Raw genomic sequence first — 7,184 nt, 5'->3', positions numbered from 1 at the left:
CCAAAAGAAGCCCCATTCCTTTATATTTAAATTCAAGTTCAACTATAATATGTAACAAATATAGTAGCCATTTTATTCTATTTAAATAACAATATATCAGGAACGTAAGCCAACATTATATCTTGAACGTAAAAGCACAAACTAAAACAAGGACATTGATAAATACAGATACTCTGTTGAGGACGATCCTTTAGGTATGGCCATGAAACCAAATATATAATAGGTTTAAAACTTTGCTAATTTTATTTTAATTACGTTAATTTTTTTAAAAAAGATATGACACTATTTTTTTCGGCTAAAAAGTTAAAACACAGCTTTAGTTTTTAAGGCAAGTTTTTTATAATATATACCAAACAATCTTATGCTGTAAACATAAGCTTATCTCACTATACACTACTTAATCATAAAAATATTTCTCTCTTTATCGTTTTCCAATAAATAAAATTAACTTGCTTTTTGTGGCTCCAAGAATAAACGTACATTGATAGTATTTATAGCCGGGGGGCAGCAAAACTGGCGTCTTTATTTACTACGTCCATTAAACAGTTTATAGATAATACAGACATTATGATTTTAATATATACTTAACGTAATACCAGCCGCTAAAAATCACTGCAGATATTTTTTAGGAAAACGACTGTCAAAACGTTGAAATCTTTATTTTTTTAATATTTACACAAAAAAAAATTCCAAAATATTTCGCAGTCGGTAGGATTCGAACCTACGCTCCCAGAGGGAATCTGATTTCTAGTCAGACGCCTTAACCGCTCGGCCACGACTGCTACGGATAATAAATGTTAAACCGAGTTCGGTTAGTATATACATTATCATACTTTCACCAAATTACAAATTGTTTAAGAATACTGTTTACGTTTCTATATATCATGTAAATAATATATTGTTGGTTGATTTAATGTTGAACAGTTTTTGTCAACGACCGGCTGAGTGTGACAGGCGGGTAATAACCGGCTCGGTTAACAGCTTCCATGTGCTGTACGAATTTACGAGTTTCCGATAACGATACCATTGAATGTGGTATGTATATCACAAGGACAATACCAATCAATCGTAATATTTCCTATAATTTCCGACACAACCCGAACGTTATAGGCTAATTGTCTCACATATATCATGTTTTAGTTTCTATGTCTTCTTCCCAACGTAATTAACTAATCTTTAATAACCTTCTGGTTCTTCCTTATCTTGTAAGATTAAGCAAAAAAATGAGAAATGACAATAAATTGATAAATACTAAAAATAAATCTGATGAAAAGTCTGGCTCTTTAACAAGTTATTTTATTTTATGAACAAAATAATATTTCGCAGTCGGTAGGATTCGAACCTACGCTCCCAGAGGGAATCTGATTTCTAGTCAGACGCCTTAACCGCTCGGCCACGACTGCTTCGGTTATGGGAAAACAAAGCGAGTTACTAAACGAACGTACACCGCTGCCGAATTAACCTCGGAACGATGTAATGCTGTGTGACGCAAGACACCTTTCTCCTTACATTGCTTCGTACTCCAACAGGTTTTACAAGGCGGTGATTAAGATATGTAAAAGTTTCGGCGTGTATGATTTAAATAACGTTATTGCATTAAACTTATATTTACTTATTACATGTGCAGCAGTCGTGGCCGAGCGGTTAAGGCGTCTGACTAGAAATCAGATTCCCTCTGGGAGCGTAGGTTCGAATCCTACCGACTGCGAAATATTATTTTGTTCATAAAATAAAATAACTTGTGAAAGAGCCAGACTTTTTTGGAACACGTATAATATAACTTTCTGTTATACATCATATTATAAATACTACTATTGTCATACACTAGTATACAAAAACTGCAGCCTCTACTTGACTCTACCAGAACCGTCACCCACTTCCACCAGCAATACATAATACAATACGCACAGTTGGAAATCAATAATTAAACTTAACAAACAATAGCTCTGAACATAATGCACGTTAATGTACATACATACGATGTACATACATATATTTATTATATATATAGATATATGTTTAAACAACGCTCAGTTGCACCGCTGCCGCCGCTGCCGCCGCTGCCGCCGCTGTAGTGCTGCTTGTACCAGACAAGTATCATTTGCAAACACTCCACATGGATAATTGTTTGGTACATTTAATGTTTACAGATTATACATTAAGATAATGTTCATATGTAACATGATATTTTATGGAGATGCCAGTAATGTAACGCAACTTACTTACAATCTGAATGCGTATAGAATTTCATGATTGATTTTAACCTTTTAGTTTGCAGAGTTCGACGCCTACGCCAAAACCATTCACTCACAAATAAATTGAAGCAGTAATTGCTAAGTTTCCTTATTATTCTATCAATCAAGCTCACATCAACCTTTTCAATTCGTTTATTATTGTAACACACCTTGATACAGTCTGTTAATTCAGTATCATTTTTTTTACTTTTTGGTTTTACTTTCCAGTGATGACGATAGATCGATCTATCTAAAGTCTAAACAGTTTGATCGGATCTTTTTAAACAACTCCACAGCGCAGTAATTTATCAGAAATATTTGATGTAATGGAGAACAAAGGCATACTTGTCCTCGGCGCGGCATCAAAGCTATAGCGAGTTTTATTAAAAATACCAGCGCGTGGATTGTACGGCGATGCCTATCCGCTTGATTTGTCGACTGGCAAACGTGATTGACGCAACTTCACTTTTTTTATTTTCACATACGCATCTTTAAGTTTGTTTACACTGTTAACGGTCAAAATAGAAGAGAAGAGAAATAGGGACTTTAGTTGACATAGCGGAAAATCAAGAGAAATTACACAGAGATAAATGGATATTGTTCGACTAGACGAACAATAAATTCCTTCAATGGTAGTGAAAACTAATGGACACAACAGCAAAAATTATCTAATTTTATGTGACAGTTCTTCAAATACATAAATACAGCAAAGGTTGTTATAATAAATTCGTTACAAACTGAATTAAAATTTGAAATTTGTATCACGTAATATGTTCCACTTTGCGAATGAAATCTTTTCATATTGTTCCCAAGCTTTGTCGTGAATAGGTAACAACCGCGCGCTTCTGAGCGGCGTGTTTTCTTCCGTGCCATGTGCATCGCCGTGTTCCTTATACACGGAATGCCACAACTTCTTACATTTGCCATTTCTTAAAAAACATTTTCGTATAAAATTTTCCTTTATAGCGATTCTGGGACCTTTTATTCAGAGATATTTATGCATATGTACAGTATCCGCACCGTTCAAAAAAATATATTTTATTCAAGCTTATTTTTTACTCTAATTAAATCTAAATATTAAATCCACTTTGCTGGCAGAATTTGAACACTACTTAATTTCTTTTATCTATAGTTTTCAGGCTATATATACACATCGTTTTCATAGCGCTTGGTCTGCATTTTCAGTGTTAAATGTATCGGGAGGCCAAAAACCCAGGTGCTAAAGCTATTAAGTGGGTCGCTATTTAAATGTAATAAATTAGAGCAGACACGAACGTAGCGACGCTGCAACGAAATGCCTATTACAAGCGAAAATTAACTTTGTCTTGCGAAGCAGAAGCATTAAAGTGAAATATGAGACGACTCAAAATAAGAAGGGACACAATGGAATTTATTCTCACATTTAAACTTTTTATAGCATTTTGGCGAATGAGATATTACGTTAATTAATTTCGTGGCACAAAGAAAACTTAAACAAATTCTAATATCAGCGCTGTTTGTTGCTTTGATTTCTTCTTTTCTTTTGAACTTTTACTAATTTATTATGTTTGTTTGTAAAAATGCATTTAGGCATTAAAATATGTTAGTAACTTTATTAGAAAAAAAAATTGCCCTGCAAAGGCCTAGAATAGGGGCGACGCGACTGCCAATTCCGACGCAGCGTGGGTAAGCCTTTTTCAAGATTGACCGATGATCTGGTCAAGGTTGCGGAAGTATCATGGATGAGGACGGCGAAGGACCGAGGTAAGAGAGTGGTAGCGACGGCATTAAGGCATGTCGGCATTGCACCACGCCGCGGCCGCTTAGCTTAGTTCCAAGATAGTAATAGAGCGAAATTTATCGCCTACGTTTTTACATCAACATTAGGTACTTTTCCCATTTGAAAAATAGCGATTTTTAATTTTCTAAAACCTTATTTGGTTTCTGGATTAATCTGGTCTTAATCACTGTTTAATGTAAGTAAATTATGAAAATTATATTAAATAGAAAATATCTTTGTAAAGGTAAAAGATAAAATTACTTTCGATATATAAAAATGCTTTCAAAAATTGCAAAGCAATATTAAATTTATAATAAGAATGAATAAGAGTTATTAGTTGGTAAAAATGAGCGAGGCATTGTACGGGGCGCGGCGGGAAGGTGAGGGGCTACAAAGCGCAAAATTAAATGAACTTCTCAAACTAAACAACGTTCGTATTCTCGCTCCGGCGGTTTTGCTTAAAATTAAAAACTTAAAATTTACTTTGTATTTACTCTCAGACTTCAACTTAGATCTCGCTTTGTATACTTAATTTTCATCAATTTCATATTTTATAGTGACAAAATTCTAAAGTATTGGAATATATAAAAAACGCTAGAAGAATATTTATTATAATATAAACCAAACGTTGCGACCATTTATGTGGCCAGAGTCTAAACAGAAAATAAGAATATTTCCTTTTCTTTACCCATCCGTTCCCCTGTCAAGAAATGACAAAGATAAATCCAAATTTCTGCTGGAAATTATCCGTAATTTCGGTGAAAATCAAAAGAATGTTACATCACAATGAAAAATAGTCTTTATATATTATGTATCTTTGCAGACAAAGGTAAAAGTTAACAAAAAATTGTGGTCCAACAATCAGATGTTCTTACTTTATGTTTTTGCGAGACTTTCAGTGTACCTTTACAGATAATAAAGTATGGCAGTCGTGGCCGAGTGGTTAAGGCGTCTGACTCGAAATCAGATTCCCTCTGGGAGCGTAGGTTCGAATCCTACCGGCTGCGAAATATTATTTTGTTCATAAAATAAAATTACTTGTGAACCAGCCTGACATTTTTGGAACACGTACAGTGTAACTTTCTGTTATACATTATATTATAAATACTACTATCAAACGTTGCCTTGACCGTAGTAATATAAGTAATTTAAAAAAGTGAACTTAATTAAGATCACTTTTTTTAACTTAAGTTCACTTTTTCTAAATTATGCATATTTGTTGTTGTGGTTTTCATTTGTAACAACGCATTATTATTGATCTTGTTTTATTTGAATTGTATTATACCTAGATATTAGGTATCAAAAAACAGAGGTATTCATTTTATTATTTTATATAAGTACTTACATAGCAGTGGGAGTTATTGGTGCGATGGCCGTAGGAGGTATTGGTAGATCGCAACGGTCGCACCGCATCTGTGAACGTGCCACTCACGTGCTACGTCTAAGGTGAAATCATGAATTTTCAATAGCAACCGGAATACATTACCCTGCTCTGTCGGACGCTCTATTTTCGGGTACTGTTTAATCCTATAGAGCCAAGCTACGTTTACAAATTTATCACAAAATAGAAAATGACTTAATCCATATGAGGCTGTATTTCTATGCAATTAAATATAGGTACGAAGGAGTGGCGACCCGACGGTGTCACTGCCGGAGACGTTTTAATGTGCATTCCTTAAGGTGCATTTCCGCCGCGCAACTAATGGAAAATACAGAAAAATTCCTCTGTAAGCGAGTTTATTACATTTTCTGAGACGCAGCTTTGAAACACGTTTATTGCATCAAGCACACAAAACTGTCGTGTTACAAGCATTATATTGCATTCTTAAGAAGGTTTTTCAACTTATTAACTTATACACATATGACATAATAATTTCACACGTAAAAGATTTGTTGTAAAATTAAGGTCATACTTTATAAGTTTTGTACTTTATAAGTTACATTTTGTTTATAAGTTTTAAACGTTAATATATCTGTAGTTAAGGTCAATGTAGAGCAAAGTTTTGTACAGCATTCCAGGACAAAGTTAGCTGGCGTAATGTATTTCATTTGCAATTGAAAATTCATGAATGTTCGCTAGATTTGGGACGTGCTCTGGATACGTACGTATGGGAACAGCTGCGCGTCTCATTAATTCAGTATTGCGATGTTTTGGCCTCGCCACGGGCACGACCACCAGCAGAGAACACCTCTTTATTTTACACTTGTTTTCTTTGTTTTATTTCATGGCGCGTAATGTTGTTGGGAAGCTTTACAAAATAATCAGTACGATTAAAAAGCGACAACATTTTAATAATAATTACAATACAAGGCTGTATTATTATGTTATTTATTGTTTTCTGTCAAAAATGTAAACTAAAAATTCACTATTTTAGGGTTGACTACAAATATCGTTAATACAGGCGCAGCAGCCGCGCTTCTGAGTTGCGGCTTTCACATTACTAATTTTGCTCTCAAGTGCGTTTTAAGTTTGAGTAATATCTGTGACGTAACTTGGAGCGTTACTTTGAGGCGAGGCGAAATAAATTCAGGTAAAATCGATCTTTTATTCAGAACCTAATTAATATGTAATTTTTTTCTTCATTTCAAGTTAAACTACTCGTATATTGCTATAGTAGCAAGTCAATCTATATATATAAAAACAGATACTTATAACTATAGAATACCTTATGTGCAAGATCTTTAACGACTCCTGCAATATTACTATACTAATTGTTTTACTCGCACGTTTAAAGAAATTCGGCATCCTATCATGATATCATTATTTTAGGTGTTTTAGAAAATAAACATCTAGTATCTAGAAACTACATTTCATGGGAATCGGTAACAAAAGATGAGTTTTGTTGAACAAACAAGAAAGTTTGTTAACCACGCCACGCGCCGCTCAGCTTCCGGCGATAATTAAAATTAAAATAAAGTTCACGAATTAGACAACAATAGAGGGAACTGAGGGGTGCTTGAGAAGCCAATTTACAATCATAACAACAAGCTACGTATTTGGAAATACAAAATAATAAAAGCAAAGAATATAATTTTGTATTCTAGTTTAACACAAATCGAAAGTTATACTCTAGTTTTTTTTTATTTAGTCAAAAATTCATAGTATAATTAAAAATATTTGGTACAGTAAGAGACAACGAAAATCTTATTCCAAATCAGGATAGCCCAGAATATGAAGAAATCTTTAAATT

At 33.8% G+C, this 7,184-nt stretch overlaps 4 non-coding genes across 4 annotated transcripts; 2 read left to right on the top strand and 2 right to left on the bottom strand.

Annotated features, from left to right (window-relative positions):
- Positions 1-700: 700 nt before the first annotated feature.
- Trnas-aga lies at positions 701-782 on the bottom strand. The gene has a single exon. It is a non-coding gene; the product is annotated as a tRNA-Ser (tRNA).
- Positions 783-1,321: 539 nt separating this feature from the next.
- Trnas-aga lies at positions 1,322-1,403 on the bottom strand. The gene has a single exon. It is a non-coding gene; the product is annotated as a tRNA-Ser (tRNA).
- Positions 1,404-1,626: 223 nt separating this feature from the next.
- Positions 1,627-1,708, top strand: Trnas-aga. Its single transcript has one exon. It is a non-coding gene; the product is annotated as a tRNA-Ser (tRNA).
- A 3,210-nt stretch (positions 1,709-4,918) lies between these two features.
- On the top strand, positions 4,919-5,000 carry Trnas-cga. The gene has a single exon. It is a non-coding gene; the product is annotated as a tRNA-Ser (tRNA).
- Positions 5,001-7,184: the final 2,184 nt, after the last annotated feature.

The sequence above is a fragment of the Papilio machaon genome, chromosome 1 (assembly GCF_912999745.1).
Source record: "Papilio machaon chromosome 1, ilPapMach1.1, whole genome shotgun sequence".
Lineage (NCBI taxonomy): Eukaryota > Metazoa > Arthropoda > Insecta > Lepidoptera > Papilionidae > Papilio > Papilio machaon.
The sequence above is the reverse complement of the archived record's forward strand: the minus strand, read 5'-3'. Positions and strand labels throughout refer to the sequence as shown.